This window comes from Sitodiplosis mosellana, unplaced genomic scaffold (assembly GCF_009176505.1).
Source record: "Sitodiplosis mosellana isolate CC-2019 unplaced genomic scaffold, AAFC_SMos_1.0 Smas_scaffold_6226, whole genome shotgun sequence".
Lineage (NCBI taxonomy): Eukaryota > Metazoa > Arthropoda > Insecta > Diptera > Cecidomyiidae > Sitodiplosis > Sitodiplosis mosellana.
This window is the reverse complement of record NW_022601467.1, coordinates 8,558,413-8,576,102: the sequence shown is the minus strand read 5'-3', so window position 1 is coordinate 8,576,102 and position 17,690 is coordinate 8,558,413. Positions and strand designations below refer to the sequence as shown.

Below are 17,690 nucleotides of genomic sequence, written 5' to 3'. Positions count from 1 at the left end.
CGCGCGCGCGCTTTTTCTCTTTTATCGAATGGACTATTGTTTGCACGCCAGCCCATCAAATGTTTCTCATAAAGTTTCCATGAGTGAAAATTCAATTTTTTTTTTCGGTTCTGGTTTGTCTTCATTTTGGGCTCCCTATGCGATGGCTTTCTAATTGTAAGCATCCCATAACATCAATCGCTCCTTCTGCTCACCGAGTTAATTAAACATGGTAATGTGGTTAGTTCGAAATTCATGGTATGTACTATTTGGTTTACGCGTGCATCACATTCAAAATACCACCCTCCACTCTGTCGACGTCACTGCTGCTGCTGTTGCTGCTGCTGCTGCCGCCGCCGTATTCGGGGGTGATGCTGATGAAATTACTGCCACATTGTTACGGATGACAGTAATTTGAAGCATTTTCATTAAGACAACTGGAATTGAGAGTGAGAATAATGAGTTCAAAGCGTCATCCAATCGGACCGTGGAACGGGCGAATGCAGCACGAAAAAATCGCACCGTTTGCATTGGCCAAAGAAAAGATCGGATTTGAACAGTTGTTTTATCAGAGACCGATTTTAATTTCTTATCAAAAATTAAATGGAAAACGTCCCTTTTTCGAAGGAACAAAGTAGTTGTAGCGGCACAAACGCGCAGAAGTATCGCTTTTCAACCGAATCTGATGGATATCTCTGGAATATTTAGTTGTTGGTCGGTATGTTTTCCATGTTCTATTAACAACGTTTAAATCTTTAATGGCAATTCCGTTAGATGCTGCGATGTTTTGCATGTGGCAACGATCATTTGCAGCTCGCTACAGGCCAAATGAGTGAACAGAAGAGAGCGAAAAAGAAAACAAGAGTAGTCGTTTTACATCAATATATATATTAGCTCGGTTATTTTTATCCTGCATATCCTGAAGGCATTTTCGTTTTCTATCTGTATCGCATATCGGCAAATGGAATGGTTTCGCTTACAATCCAGAAATAGATTAGTCTGACACACTGATATTCTTCAGGCAATTTTTCCTAGACTTCTAACTGATGCATCTATATTCCGGTCGGTTTTTTTTCGATTTGCATCGGAAAGAACATTAATGAACACGATCCACTTCTATTCTGTTCAACACTCGATCTATATACTATTTATGGTGGAAATGGATTTGCAGAAAAAGCAAATAGCAACAATATAAATTGAATTAAATCATTGGAATTAATGAGTGGAGATGCCGGAAAACGATTCGGTGAAAATGAAGAGTCACACACACATACACCAAAATGCTAAGTCAAATCAGACAACAAATATTTATATGTTCCACTCAGTTGTAACAAATGTGCGCCTATGGTCGCAAACCCGGGACCAGTGTACCGAGACGTGGGCATAACATGAACGAGTGCAAAGGAAATGAATGAACAAACGAACGCACCAAAAGAGAAAGGACAGACAATTCACTTTGTTCACTTTTTTTTCTCTTTAGCTAACGAAATGTAAACAATTTGTATTATACAGGATAAGAGTTTGGCGAATAATAATAATAATGAGTGAAGCGCATTCACAAGCGCAAATACTAAACAAACAGAATTGGATGGAAAACGCGCGCGCGCACACACACATACACACGCACAATTTGAAGTGATGATGTCGATTGTACAAAGCGAAAATAATGCTGTGCTCTCTTTTTCCGCTGAACCAATGACGCGTTGTTATTTTTTTCGATCGCCTGTTGGAAAATAAAATCAGATGGCATTTATTGAATGTTTGTCGATTATTATTATGAGTGCCATACAGAAATTCATTCGTACGATGGAAAAATGCACGTTCGCAAAAACATCCACACTCAAGTAGCGAAAGAAAGGGCCATCGCACAATCGACAGACAAGCAGAATATATTTAAATCGAACATAAATAATAAATAAATACACAACGACTTGTTTGCTGTGCACGTTACGATCGGTGAAGAGAAAACATAAGAGTAAAAGTAAATATTGTTTCAATGTTTTATTTGGCTTTGCCAATGAAGAGAACAGAGCAAACAACAAGTGGAATCAGTAGCAGCAGGTTCTTTATGTCTGTGATATATCTCGTTCTGTGTAAATGAAGAGAAAAGGCAGAACAAAACAGCACAACACAGCACAACACAAAAAACACACACATCATCCCATTTGATATTTGATTCGAATGAATTGTAGTTGAAAGCAGGAACGGCAGAGAGAGAAAGAGAGAGAGAGAGAGAAAGAAGATGAAAAAGATGCGACCAAAGCGCTTTCTATTAATTACGTAATTTGACTAATTTCAACACCCTGAATCATGTTATGATAACAACAAAGCGCACACGCTCGCACCATTCGGCCTATCTACAATTGTTATTGAACTCATTAGCTAATTACGGGAGCGACGACTCAAACGGTATTACACCCCAGCTTTTCATTCAAACATACATTTTTTCACGTCATACTACGATAAACACACACACATAAAGAAGGAGGAGGAGAGAGAGAGAGAAAAAACGCAACCACCCGAACCCGAACTGCTTCGTCTTCCTGCTGAACTTCGATTGAAAAGTCAAAAATTGCAGCCACGTGACTTTATTGTCTGTGTCGAATTATCTATTTTGGTCGATCTTACGATGTTTTTATTAGTAAACGAGAGTCGACAGTTGATTGCATTAAACGGATGTCTATTTTGACATCGGGCTAAATCATATTAAACTGTAACCACCGTCACTCCAAACAATGCCAATAAAATAAATCAAGATAATTGACCGTGATGGTTGGAGTGCAATAAGCCTTTGAAAATGATCAGAAATCATCCGTTGAAAGAGACAGCGAACGACAACGACGAAACAGAAGGAGAAACCAAATTTCACGACAAATTTAAGCCATGATTTGATAGGGCAAAAGGAATCGAGTGAAAAAAAAGAAATATGCCGAGCTAAACATTAAAATTTCCAATCTTTTTTCCAATGCGTATAGACAATCTTGGCTTGCACTCGATAAATCGTCACGTATTCGACCCTAACTAGCAATAATACCGTTAACGTTTACTTTTTTTTTCGGGCTGTTTCGAATTTTGCGGTTGTCCCCAACAACAACGACAACAACAACAACAACAACAACAACGGCGACGACGACACAACCCCAACACGAAGGAGCTAATTTAAAAGACAAACACAACCAAATTGCTTTGTTTTCTTTTTTCATAAATTCCATTTGCATATTTTATCACATGTCTAATCTACGGCTATGTTGACTTCGGCATTGTGTCCTGTATGCTGTTCGCATTCCCATCTATTTATCTGCCGAATAGAACTGCATATAAATTAAGATTGGTGATGATGGTGATGGTGGTGGTGGTGTTGGTGAACGATGTAGCTCTATCGCGCGAGCGACCGACCCAACGAGCGGTATGTCGACACTGTCTCACACTCGTCCTGTTCATTGCTGCTAATGCTGTTGCTATTGTTGTTGGTTTTGTTTTTATCATTGTCATTTTCCGTAATAGACAATGCGACCGTGTAACCCCTCGATATAAATAAAGCAACATATAAAGCGATCGAAAGCGATGAAAAACGGAAAGTATGCAATATTTGTTACAAGCCTTGTTATAAATTTTCCATTTGATTGCTAAATACATACGGCGTTTTTATGTTGTCGTTTTTGCGATTAGCATTCGACATGCGTTTTCTGGTGTTAAGACATTATTTAGTACGATAATGTATACGATGTATTGAAAACTCCCCTCGAAATTGAGTGAGCGCAATTCGTATTAAGAAATCGGCACTCAGGCTGAGTGAAATACGAACGAAGAGCGAGAGAAGGAGAGGAAAAAAATCGGAAAGGAAACATAATAATAAATGAATGGATGGATGGAAGGATCTCATCTCTAGAATTTGGTAACATCTATTTGGATGCGTCTTGGGCAACAAAACATTTCGCCATGCACACACACACATAAAGGCGACCCTCGTTCGTTGCTTTCATTTCTCTCTTGCTTTCATTCTCCTGTTCAACGATTCACACCGAACGGTCTCAAACAATCGTATCGACGTAGAAAATATATTGCCAACTGGTTAGATGCGTGTCGGAATGATTAGATGGTGTGTTTTTTTTCTTCTTTCGCTCGAATCAAATCGAAACGAATCGAATTGAGCGTTTACTTTGTAGTGCCTGGTTGCGATATTCCACAAAATTCTCCTCGTCGACATTTTCACTCTCACTCTCTGGCCGTAATGATCTCAATTCGGCTGTAAAAGGGCTTTTCGAGGTTAACAATGTCGTTTCGGATTTGCACGGCATTTAAATTCTTCTCGTTCATTTACTTTGATTTTCCTATTGGATGAACTTGCTCTCACTCTCTCTCTCTCTCACTCTATTTCTCCCAATCCTTCGCCTGGAATATCGATTGATTCGAATCGGAAACACCATTTCGAACTTGAAAATTCAAACAGTTCACCATCGATTCAAGTATCTGATTTATGTCTGTCAACCGATAGAAATCTTTCAATCGTTTCCGTTACGTTTTGTATAATGATCCAATTTCACAATAGACATATTCCCACGTTTTTAATATGATGAAGAGTGAACTAGTGATGAATAATGAAACGACCAGACGCACGAATCATTCAAGGTGGCCAATTATTTTTCTCTACATGGCCAGTCCACATGGAGCTGCTCCACACACACATTTTGACTTTGAGTTGTGTGTCATTGACATCGCGATATGAACCCATAATTGTTTTATATCACCACGACGATTGAGGTGTGCATCATACGGCACGCATATATTGTCTCTCACTCTCTCTCTCTCTCTCTCTGTGTGTGTGTGTGTGTGTAATGCACGTGAATCGTCGAAAGACTTCCACTATTATTATCCCGATTGAATCGCATTCATCAAATACCATTAATAGTCATAACCAAAACAATCATTTCAAGTAAATATTATTATACGACTGATACGAGCTATACATTCAGCTGGTGTTTTTTCTTCTTCTTCGATTATTGGTGGGCCTGTTATATTGTTGCGGCCTCATCGTAATTGTTAGTCGAATTATGGTTGCCGTTGTCGCATTTATGGTTATTATTTTCTGCATTGGCATTGTACGGCATGGAAATATGTCGCGTGTTGTCACCCTCCGATTATGTGCTCAGCAATAATTTTTCAAACAATTTTGTGATCGTTAGAAGCAATTGCCCCCTTAAACTAATCATTTTCACATAGATCTTTCTATTACTTTACACATGGCCGATTTCAATAAAATGCAATTACGGAAATACTCAAGTGTTTGTTGTGGCTTCCGTTGGTACAGCAGCACCAGTAACGTCTTTGAATCACTCTCCCACCATATATTCTCCCTCACTCCACAAGGCCGATAGCATATTGAATTATTGAATTTTATATCTGTTGCCGCATGAATTTATTTCGGTCATTTCTGTACATATATACTCACACCGCACCACAGTATAATCAGAGTAAATCGTAATCAAAGCCACCACTGAAAATGGCAACTCCAGAAAAATATGCACACCACGCGCAGCACAATCTCCATTTCATTTTGTCACCTGATCCAAATGAATGCCAAATTCAAAGTGACAGTTCAAAAGCGTGCTAAATAAGTAATGCGAATGGAACGATGTTAGTTTTCTCTATTGAGAATAGACAGATGTGTGCGCTTGTTTGGGAGTGAACGAGAAGGAGAAAGAAAGAAACTTTGACTTGGCAACACAACACAAAACCAATGAATAGCCAAACATGCACACATTTTCAGCATCAAAGTTGGAAAAGGAAAAATAAAAGAGGATACACTGGATATAGAGTAGATGAAATATTCAGGAATCCGTTGATGAGGAAAAATTGCCGATGGCTTTTTCCTCATTCAAACGCTTTATGATCTCTCTCTCTCTCTCTCTCTCTTAGCTGAGCGTTGAAAGTAATAAATTTGTTTTGTAATTTGCAATAAACATCGACACTGCCTCGGTAATCTATTACACAGCGATTTTTAGCCAAAGCATTATCTCTCACTGCTGTCACTTAACATTTTGCTTTGGCGCAGTCGAACAAAATGGAAACACATTCAATATTTCGTTGTTGTTCAAAGTGTGGTATGTATGAAAAGGCAACCAAAAAACCGATTATTTTGTTTTGTTATCCGTGAAGGAAAACCATTTTGCCATTCTTTTTATAACATCATCAAACATTCAAAAACTGGAATCCTTATCGCGTTGAAGCTAAAATGGAAGCGAATAAACAAGATTTCCTTCAGATGCTGATGAAACAAAGACAAAATTCGTGTGTTCTATTATTTAATTAATTATTCCTGAATTGCGGAAAGTTTTTGCCAAGAAATTGATATAACGAAGGTTATGTGGGTGGGTTTTATGGTATTCCATCGACAAAAAAAATGACACGAATGAAGACGGCTTTCCGCCCTAAACAGCTTATGCTGTCATCAAAATTGAAAGAGTGATTGTGTGTATTCTTTGGTGTCGCTCTTGTGAACTTGATGGCTGAGCATTGTAGGTGGTCTTCATCTTGGCCGCCGTCCATGCTGCTGCTCGATGTCTCTTAATACATCACTGACACACCTAATCATACGGTCCAGTGGCAAAAATACTTGAGCCAGTTGATTAAATGCGTCTGCACGTATCGTGATGACGGTTAAGTTTCGGTCATGATAATTTGGTGAAATGTTGCCAAATGCAGAAATGAACAATTATGCCGTTTTGGTGCCGGTATAGTGGACGAAATGACAAAATCGTGAGTCACAATTTCCTGCATGAGATTACATTAAAAACGAAGCGGAAATTTTTCCTTCTTATTTCCGGTATTTCACCTGCACAATCAGAAAATATTCGCGCGTACAGACACTAAACCGATATAATTTTCCGCTGCTGGGTGCACAGCAACCGTCGTTTTTCACATCCACATCTCTATGCGATTCAAACACAGAGCAGATGTGGAAGGAATTCACGGAGTGGAGTCGCATTTCGTAATTCATTTCGCTTTTGCGAAATTGGTTTCGAATATCACGGGCCATGCCAACCAAGAGAAAAAAAAACGGTGCACTCTTTCTTTGATTCTTACTCTTGCGATGGCAATTACGAATGGCAAAAACCAATCCTAATTGAACTCAAGAAGAATTCGTGTATACAACAGAAATTGTGTGCGATTTTTTTTCCTGTCCTGCCTTTCGGTTCTTCTCAGCAACCCCTCATTTAATTGTATTTGCGATGTGATATCTGGCATTTGTCGAGCGCATAAGTTGAATTTTTATCGTTCACCTTAAAAGTGAATGCGTTGCGTAGCAAAGGCAACATTTAAAATACACGCTAATAAAAAAGAAAAACAAAGAGAGCAACCACTCGTTCCTTCGTTTCGTTTTGGTTTTCGTGTGTTCCGTAATGATTTCTTTTTTGTTGCCTACTTCCATCCTACTCCCGATCCCATTCTCTCTCACTTGCTCGATTCATTTTTCATTTTGTTGGTGGTGCGGTGGAAAAAGTGTTGTAAGCCCAGGGCTTAAATGTCGATTCATAAAAACAACAACAATAAAGCGTATAATATTGGCTTTGTTAGCTCTTATTCGGGGCAAAACCGCATAAAATGTACACATGCCATAATACAACTTACACAGTCGACGACGTGTGCGCTAAAAACCATTGCGTTTGGGTGTTCTTTTCTCTCGTTTGTGTATCGTCGTCGTCGTTATGCTATCACATAAATAAAAACAACATGATTTGAGCGCTGTTGCATGCGTCCCATGCTTAGCAAAAAAGGGAGATATATATATATATATAGCGAGAAAGTCGTGTAGTTTGGGCTGATTCCTCGTGCGCCTCTCTATCTCACTCTCTTTTCGCCCCATTCCCATAACCCTCTCGCTCGCTCGCTCGCTCTACTTTCACAGCAAATTTCGTCTTGCCTTTGTACATTTCGTATTACATGCACACGAACACAGTAATCTAAAACAAAATGTTTAATCAGAATGATAACAGTGTGCCGTTGAAACGCTTTATTTTGGAGTGAATGGATGAACGTGCAGAAGGCAGAACACACGAACGGAGACGAGAATGCGTCGAGACTGAAGTTTTTTTTTACTGGGTTTTTCGGATAAGCGAAACTTCGTCATTTAAGTAGTCGTCTTCATCGTTCTTTTTGTGTGCAACGTGGAAACTCGACGAGAGAGTGAGATAGAGAACACCCGAAAAGTTTGTGGCAATTGCCCCTTCTTTGACTCAGTATCTTTCTCACTCTCTTTTACACACACTCTCTCGCAACTAGTTCAAACGGTACTTGTTTCCATTCTCTTTAAAACAGTCACTATGTCACGCCATCGTTTCAACATTCTCTCGTACAAATAAACCATGCCGAAAAAAAGCGAAGAAAATTATATTGTGGAACTGCCGTAGGGTAGAATTACCTACGAGCTGAATGCCTGAAAGAAGTAATCTGGTAAAAACGCGCCCGAACAAAGATATAAAAACTCGAAAGAGTCGTTGTCGAATACATCGCATGAAATGGATTGTGCGAAATTCACGAAATGCCCATCACAAGAAGGAAAATGCATCGTGGCGAAGAAAGAAGACAAAAAACGAGAAGTAAACGAAGAAAAAGAAAATAGAACAAAAACACAAAGGAAAGCCCGACGCTTCCTTCGGCGCATTGTTGTTGCTTTGGCTGTTGTCAGTTCGTTGAATTGAGTTTTTTGGTGGGGGAGAGAAAATTGATGTACGCAACAACGAAGGTACAATTGCTTTTGCTGCCACTAACTAACTAACGAGGTAAAAGGCAACTGTACTCTGTGTATAATGTGCAAATGTTTATTATACGTGGCGTAGATAGATGACGAAGGGAATAGGGAATGTTGTGTGCACTGTTCCACACACCACACTTCACTTCGCTTCGCTCCTCTTCAAACACACACACACAGCACACGGCCGAAAATCAAATGAATGCGAACATGATGGGCAAATAAATACAACGTTTGTACTATTTATAACATAACATGTGTAGAATTGAATGTAGCCATCAGCAAAGCAGTGAACGAAGCAAAACTTGCATCAACCAACCAACCAACCAACCAACAACATCCGTGGCAGACATGGCTTTTACTTCGGAAAACATCAATCAATTGATGGCATGTCTTGTTTTGCAGAAACTTCATTCATTTCACCACTGAATTATGCTTAGAAAATGAAGGAAGGAAAAGAGAGAGAAAGAAAAAATGCTCCGAATAAATTGAATGAATTTGTCCAGATCGAATAAGTCGATTCGTTGTTCGTTCCCGTTTTTGTTACGTTTCCTCGTGTGTTGTCGTCAGCATTGAATTTCCAGCAAATTAGTGAATTTCTCGATATGTGGCGTGAAGTCCTGTTGAATTGGCCTTTATGAATTCAGCAAGAAGAAAAATATGCGCATTTTCAATTTCATTAGGACCAGCAAATGCCAGCTGATGCATTCACATCGAAGTGACTGCCATCCGATTTATATGCAAACTTTTCTCATAAAACACCCGAATGCATGAGCACCGGCAATATTGTGTCTTAATAGATTAACAAATTCCCCAAGAAAAAGAAAGAATCCATTTATCTGGATTGATGTGTGCACAAACACACACACACAGGAAGCAATATTTGCGATTGAAATCCATTCATTTGATTCAGTTTGGGTCGCTGCGTCTGATTGCCTGTGTGTCGTCGCTCTTCATTTATTCAAAAAATATCAATAAGTGCGTTATGTGTCTAATGTGAGCGTGTGTATGTCTGTGTCTGTGCGACACACCGAAAAAAAAGAGCCACACGCATCGAATTAATGATGTAATCTAATCAGAATTATGTACGAAATATAGCGTTGTAGAGGCGTTTAAACGTGATCCAATTTACTAACATTAGTATGGATTTTTTTTTTCTTCTCCTCCGTTTGTTTGCGTTGGTATGGTTTTTTTTGGTTGTTGCTGTTGTTGGTTGGTTTAACACGTTACCAGAAGTAAGTCAGCATTAATCTTTGTAATGTGTTTTCGGTTTTGGTGTTTTCCATGCTGCGGCAGAAACAATAAGTCACATTTAAACGCGATATGGCTTTCTAAACGATTCCATTCATCCCGCTTGGATTACGATATCAACTGCCTTGTAATAAAGTTAAGAAAGGTGGTTCTCGAATAGTTTCAATGAAATATGCACCCCGTTTTCGTTGAATGATGAAATAAAAACCAGCACGAAACTTTGTTCAACCACAAAATCGCTTCGCTTGAATTATTGTCGAAATTTTCCGCTTTTTCTGGGGATGATTCATAAAATCTTTTGACATTTCCAACCGAAAATGAAACAATTTAATCTTCTCTTCCGTTTTTACCCACAAAATTTACCTTTCGTCAAATTTTTATTCATTTCATTCATTTTGTTTTCTATACATTGATTTTGATACGAAAAAGGGTTAGATTTTAATCGGTTTTATTAAAGGAACTGGAAACGATACGCACAACTTGAACAATGTGTGTGAAAGATACAAATCGTAGGCAATTTGGACTGTTTTATGGAGAAAAGTCAATAATTTTGATTAATCATCGCGATGATCTCATTAATTTGAATCGAAATATTTTATACGAATTGTTTTTGAACATCATTCAAATTAATTGGGTTGCATTCAGCCCAAGGCAATTACATTTTTTTTTATTCAACCCATAAATTTTTGGTCAAATGAATCGAATGCAATACTTGAAGATTCAAAATATGCAAATGATGTCTAACGATTTTTGGTACCTTTTTTGCACATCAATTGGCTATTAGTGTAAAAGCAATGGTAGTATTTGTTAATGATATTTGTTCGTCCATTCGATGTTGTATGTCCAGCAAACAATAGTCCACGAAAAAACAATTGAAACCCATTTAAACGGATTTGATCAATTTGATGATAAAATTGAAAGTTCACAGAATTATGTAGAAAAAAATCAAATCGACAAATGAATTGTTGATAATTTTGCGCACTGTTCAATCAGTTTCAATTAAAAAAGGCAATTAAAAGTTGCTTGACTTTGATCGATTTAAACCCAAAATGTGCGCCATTCGACACAATCCTTCGAAACTTTCTTATTCATATTTCAAAACCAAATAATCAAGTGATTTTTCATATGTTTATTTGCAGGATGGCGAGACTCAATTCTATCACTGCCAAAGAAATGGTTGTCCGTAACAGGGGCTACCGACGAATTTGGATTCCCAGAAGTAAGTAGAAAATGATCATCATGAATATAAATTTAAGCCGGATGAACGGGGCGAATACCAGCAACAACAGCCATGGAGATAGAGGAGAACAAAAGAAGCAGAGAGATTCACTTGAGAGCAATCGACTTTTTTTGCTTTATTAATCTTTTCGAATTGAGCGTTTTGTGTTGATCTCATGAGAGTTGATAATTTGTAACATATGGAAAGGCTTAATTAAGAAATATTTGAGCAAGCCTTTTTCCCCAAAAAATAAGTTAAATAAAACGTTTGCACACGTCGTCATGAGAAATATATTGTGATATTTATATGGTATACTTTCCCGGGATTCATTCAATATTCAAAACAACCGAGAATGTTGCGATTTTTCGGTAGTAATAACTTTTGGCGGCTCCAGTCATTTCAAGTCATTGTTGAGAATGTAACAAAAGACAATCACATTGTGGGCATATGATCAACAATTGAACACGTACACAGATGTGATATGCATTTTACAAGTACCGTGAATTATATGACGCGTTTATTCTTCAGGGCATTACTTCAGCTTGAATTCTAGGAACACTTAATTTGTTGTTAGGAGGAGAAAGAAGAAGAAGGCGCAAAGAAAAGTGCGAACGAACGTAGGTAATTTTATGCGCTCGATAGGAAACGCAATCGAAATAAGACCATATTCGTCGGCGCGAATACTCCAGAGAAATCACACTTTTTTATGCATTTACTATTGAGCCATATATATGTATGGAACAAGACGAATGAATGGAACAATGTTACGAATGCAAAAATGTTTGACGTTAACACAGTAACGATTTTATATTTTGTCGTTTCCCCCTTTGTGAATGAATGTTCCCGGCTACTATGTTGTTTTCTCTCTCTCCTCGGTATTTTACATTCAGATTTGAAGTACCGATCAAAAGGCATGCTCTTGAAAGCAACCAGTGTTAAGCAGAGTTCATTGCAAATACGCATCGGCCTCTCACACTCTTCATAGAGAAAAAAAAAGAGAGGATACGATGAACTCATAACTTGGCCTATGGCTGGTGGTTGGTGTCGGTGCGGTACAAACACGCTACACATCGTACTTTTTTTGCCTACTGCTATTCTCTCTGTCTATTTATTTGTTCTTTTCATTCACTTTCAATAGTCGGCATTGTGACATTTGCAACGGCAAGTGAATGAGTCAGTTGAATGAACAAACGACACGGTTAACGGTGTGATGGCAAACAACAAGTGAAATGTGGCAAATGCAATCCAAAACAAGATACAACGCACAATAAAGAAATGAAATACATGAAAATCCCATGAGAACATTGACTAACGCACGAACATTCAAATATTTACAATTTACGTTATATAGCACACAGTTTACGGGACAGGGTTTTTTTTCTCTCTCGTATGTAGGGATAAATAGGGATTTCGATCTGAATTCAACATGCCCATCGAATTTTGAATTCGACTTTGCTTTCGCATTTCGGCACGACGGATTGCAGTGTGTGTGTGTGTGTGCATGTGTTAGACAGGGGAGTCTTCCTCCCGAAATCGGTCGAGACGGATGACAGACAGGGATATATGCGATTTGTGTATACGCATTTGAATATGTTTGCATTTAAATGTCAAATAAAATTAGATTAGTACTGGTATTGAATGTGCATTGGCATTTGTAAGACAACTTCCATGTTCCTTCACTTTTTTGTTGCTTCATTTTAAGAGGGAATTAGTAGAGACGGAAAAAAATAAGAAATCTGCTGAATAAATTTAACCAAATGAATGGAATGGAATGGATAGATTTGTCCCCAGAAATAAAACCCGTCGCCGTTTGCAATTTGTTCCTAATTGAGCACAAAGTCGAAAGGTAGAGCGATGGCATTTGTGTGCTTGAATATTTAATTGGATGTGGGAATCATGAGCATGCGTAGCCGCCCAGAGAAAGTAGATAAAAATGAACACAGCGACAAATCAAAAACCAGACAAAAAGAATATACGCGCATAAAATTTCACACAATAGCCACAGCAACATTCCTTGTTACACTATTAAATGGTTTGCCTTGGTTTGGTTTGGTTTGGCTTGGCTTGACTCGGCTGTTAATTATTTTTTTTTTCCAGACAAACACGTTTCGCAACAAAAGATTATGGAGCGTGTCTTTGGCCGACAACCTCAGCGTTATAATTACGAGTAATTTTAGGTGTCAAATGCACAATTCAATAATACACCCCACAACAACTACAATACGACTGCCGAAAATGTACAAAACACAACAAAAATTTGTGCACAAAACAACCCAGCAAGGTATCGCAATATCAGTTTATTTGCTATTTGATGACGATGTTGCGGCTGTTTTTGCTGCTGCTACCGCCGTTATTCGATCGCTTGTGAATTGTCAGTTGCAATGTCTGACGAAGTGCAATCCTTATTGCCCATTGGGTTTGGTTAAAGCACAAACCGTAATACGGCTAAGTTCATTCAAAGTAAACAACAAACGATATCATGACAACCAATTCGACCCTCTGCTATTAACAATCGAAACACTATATAAACTAAAAATGTATATATGTATATATTCAGTTACACTATCAAATAAATTACAAAGTAATTTCGAATGTTTCACAACAACCAGTTGCAAAGTGATTATTTTTCCGTTTCTCAAAGAAAACGGATCCGATTTCTTCTCCCGTGCTCATCGCAATTTGGGTTTGGGGAATTGGAAAGTAGAGTGAAATCGAACTGTTTGAAGTCAAATTTGTTGAAGTTACTCGGCGTTTGGCGAATGAGATCTCTCTCTCTCTCTCTCTTGCTCGCTCTGGATTCACTTCATTTGTGAAGTGTGGCACACGGTGGTAGCGAGAAGTGATTTTGAGCTTTTTGATGGGGTTAAGTGGAAATGGAGAAGAGCTCATTGTTATCAAACAATGATAGACTTTCATGCGAGATGAGTTTCACTTCGATGATACAAGCATCCTTCGTATTGTAATCCGATACCAGCACAACTCCAAAAATATTTCTCAACAAGCAGCAGCAGTTTGATTTCTACTTTATGCCCTCAATTTAGCGACTGTGCGACTGTGCTCTACCTAAATTACCCCATCGGTCTCATAGAGCAGAAAATTTCGAAAGAAAGAAAATTATACTTAATTGTCGGCGAAGCCGAGGAAAAACAACCATGAATTGCTTCAGTATGCTCGCATTTTTGCAAAAGGTCATTTCTCCAATTTCAAAAGCACCATACACACACACACACAATGTGCTATGGAATAAAACTTCATCAAGCTTTGTCCTCTTGTGTTTTGGCATGCGGATATACGAGAGCGAATTTCTTGCTTGGTTTTTTTTTTTTGCTGTTGCAACAAAATACGAAAAGACCGAAATGAAAAGCACGAAGAAAGTTTTAATGCAATTTATTGTCGAGCATTTCTTGAATTCATAATTACGTTTCGAATGAAGAACAAAAAAGTGTGTGCGCGCACACGATACTGTGTTGCGTTGGTATTTGTTGGCACGAATAGCTAGAAAACAATTTGGATGATTTTGAGTGTTATGACAATCTCATTCGTGGAATTGCTTTTGTGTGCATCAGCGCTTATGCTCCACATTTTTGTACAAACTTCCATCACAAATTAAATTTTGAGCAACAACAAAACTGAAACTCAACATGAAAACAAGAAAAATAATATCAATTCAGCGTGCAGAACGGACATTTTATAGGACTTTTGAGATAATGTTTTCACAGAGCGCACAATTTTTCATGAACACAAGAATGAATACATTCTGAACTGAAGAACAAACACGCGTTGAATGCTCTTCCAAACGAGAACCGTTGATGAATTTATTTCAATATGCCCCATAATAATTTTTTATACCATTCGCTCCGCCATTCATCGTGTGAAATGAAAGAAATATTCATTCATTTGCATACAATTTGGCTCTCTCGCCTTCTTAACGTGTATCAGCACTTACAAATCTTTGCATTATTTATTTTGCTTCATTTTTGCAATTGAGCACTTGGCTTCGTTCAAATAAACGGCTTTTCCATTCATTTCAACAGAAATATCTTCTGTAATTATGGAAAAAAACGTACCTGTGATGCCTCGGTGAGTGAGCGTGTGTTCCACTTTTATTATCGTCGTTCAATTCATACTCATCATTCGATGCGCATAAAAAATAGCATTGCTATTTTGAATCATCCACCGAAAATGGTCGATAATAATTTATTATACATTAGTTGTTATGAAAAAGATACGCTTTCTGTATTATCCATCATCGGCCCACTTTTGTTTTTTTCTTTCAATTTGGATTTGTTGTGTACAATGAATTGTGCAACAATTAATCTAAAACCGAAAGCTACTTTAGCTCCCTGATGATGATAATAGTTGAGGAAGAGAAAAAAAAACTATGACCCACCATAGTTATGTGTAGTGTGGAGAATAATTTATTACACTCAAGCGTATATATATGCGATAGCATAAATTCACGAGGCTACTTAAACCCTTCGTCCATCGATCAATATTGTACATGCATACTTGTAAATATTTAGGTTTTATGTAGCAGTCACACGGCCCCGTATATGGCCAATAATAATAATTTCCATACGAAACAACCATTTGAATATATATAAATAGGTAGAAGATTGCCTGATTTTTTATATATATGTAAGTGGCACGTACTTAGGTTGTCCCACTCAATTTTCATTACCTTACTCTATTTTTAAGCAAGGTACTCGCTTGTTTCCTCCCTTCATAGTTCGACGGTCATTTGGAAGTTTCTTTTTTTTTCGAGACGGCCAAATGTTATTTTTACCAGAACGACCAGAACTTCAACATTTCCAACTGAAAGAAGTAAACACAAACAAACCGATCAAGTCTTGAAGTTTGAGCAATTTTCAAGTTTTCGTTCGATGAGAACCGACCCAAGCCGATCAAAGATTGTTATCGATTTGGAAATGTGCTCGAATTGAATGCGATTCATTTTCGTCAAAACTAAATAGTCGATTGGATTGAATGTGTGTAGCACAGAAAAATGTTCTTATTAAATAACGAATATGTATAGTATCGATTGATGGGGTTTTGTGCCTACTTTTATATCGAACGTACAACAACTTTATAGGTGGCTGCCAACAATTTTCGTATGGATTTTTTTTCAATAATGAAAGTTTTTTTTCCTTTTCTACTTCGACGTGATGAATTTATTAGATCGAAAAATCGACATAATTGAATTTGGGCTGGTGGTTCCGCAAATTCGCACACACACACATCCACCATCACCACATATACAATTTGATTAAGACATCGGAACACAAGATGAGTGTAACGAGTGAACACATGCATGTGTTCTAGATCGTACATTTAAACCTGTTCAATAAGTATACAAAAACACACGGGCGGGCTGGGCCGATCGGGAGAGAAAGTGTTGTCTGCAAGTCAAAATATGTTCAAAATATTTACGACTTGAAGACGGCGAAGACAGCAATTGGGCAATATATCGTGCGATATTTATGAGGGGTTATTTTAACAGTAATCATTTATTCGAACGTAACGAGATAGAGATAGAGAGAGAGAGTGAGAGTGAAAAAATATCAATTTTAAAGTTAACGCAATAAAATGAATAGATATGAGTTGTTGCTTAATCGCACACATATATCAGCCGCTGCATGCACGTCGCAGGATGATGAAATGTTAATTCGTATCTCTCTCGAATCGTATAATTTTTTGCAACCGAAATAATTCACGAACGAAATTAAACCTTGCACCAAAAGAAGAAGAAGAAGAAGAAAAACACGTTTGCAGCAATTTACAAACGGAATCTTTCATGACTGGCATTCACAACTACTAAGATTTGTAAATAGATTCAAATGTCTTCCGTTTCATTGCATAGTCATTGTGCGAATCTTCCGGCGAAATAATGACAATTTTGGTTAAATGTACATTGGCCTTTCAATAATTATAATTCTACTACTACGTTAAATGGATAGAGAAAATAATACAATTGGAGTTGAGTATACTTGAAATCACCGATGGTTGTTGTTGTCGTTGTCGTTATTGTTGTTTTTCTTTGTTCGCCACACATACACACACACACACACTTCAAGTGGGATCAAAACCGAACGCTCAAACTCAACAATATGCACCCTCACATGTATATATATTTTAATGGAAAACGAATAGCAAAATTCATAATAAATTTATTACACGAAATAATGTTGTTTGTTGTTGGTGGGAAGGCATGAGGCCCGTTTTCATTTCAAACTTGTCGCGTACGATGAGGAATCCCTGCGTTTCACTTCCCCAATTCCAACCACCGTTCACCGTCGTGTTTTTTTTCTTTGTCGACCGTGCATCTCATGTAATCTCATCCGCTTGCAGCAATGAATAAAATATTATGCAAACGAAAAATCATTATAATCACGAGCTCGTTTTTTCTGTTCTACGATGGTTTTTCGAATGAGATTTACGTTGAACAAGAGAGAGAGAGAGAGAGAGAGAGAGAGAGAGAGAGAGAGAGAGAGA

At 37.8% G+C, this 17,690-nt stretch overlaps 1 protein-coding gene across 2 annotated transcripts in view; it reads left to right on the top strand.

Moving 5' to 3' along the window:
• The window catches only part of LOC129578471 (choline O-acetyltransferase), a 49,941-nt gene that overhangs the window by 24,621 nt on the left and 7,630 nt on the right, over positions 1–17,690 (top strand). For both annotated transcript variants that reach the window (XM_055467135.1, XM_055467134.1), the window contains exon 2: positions 11,119–11,198. The gene's annotated coding sequence lies outside the window, so the exon portion shown is untranslated. The remainder of the gene's footprint in view (positions 1–11,118; positions 11,199–17,690) is intronic.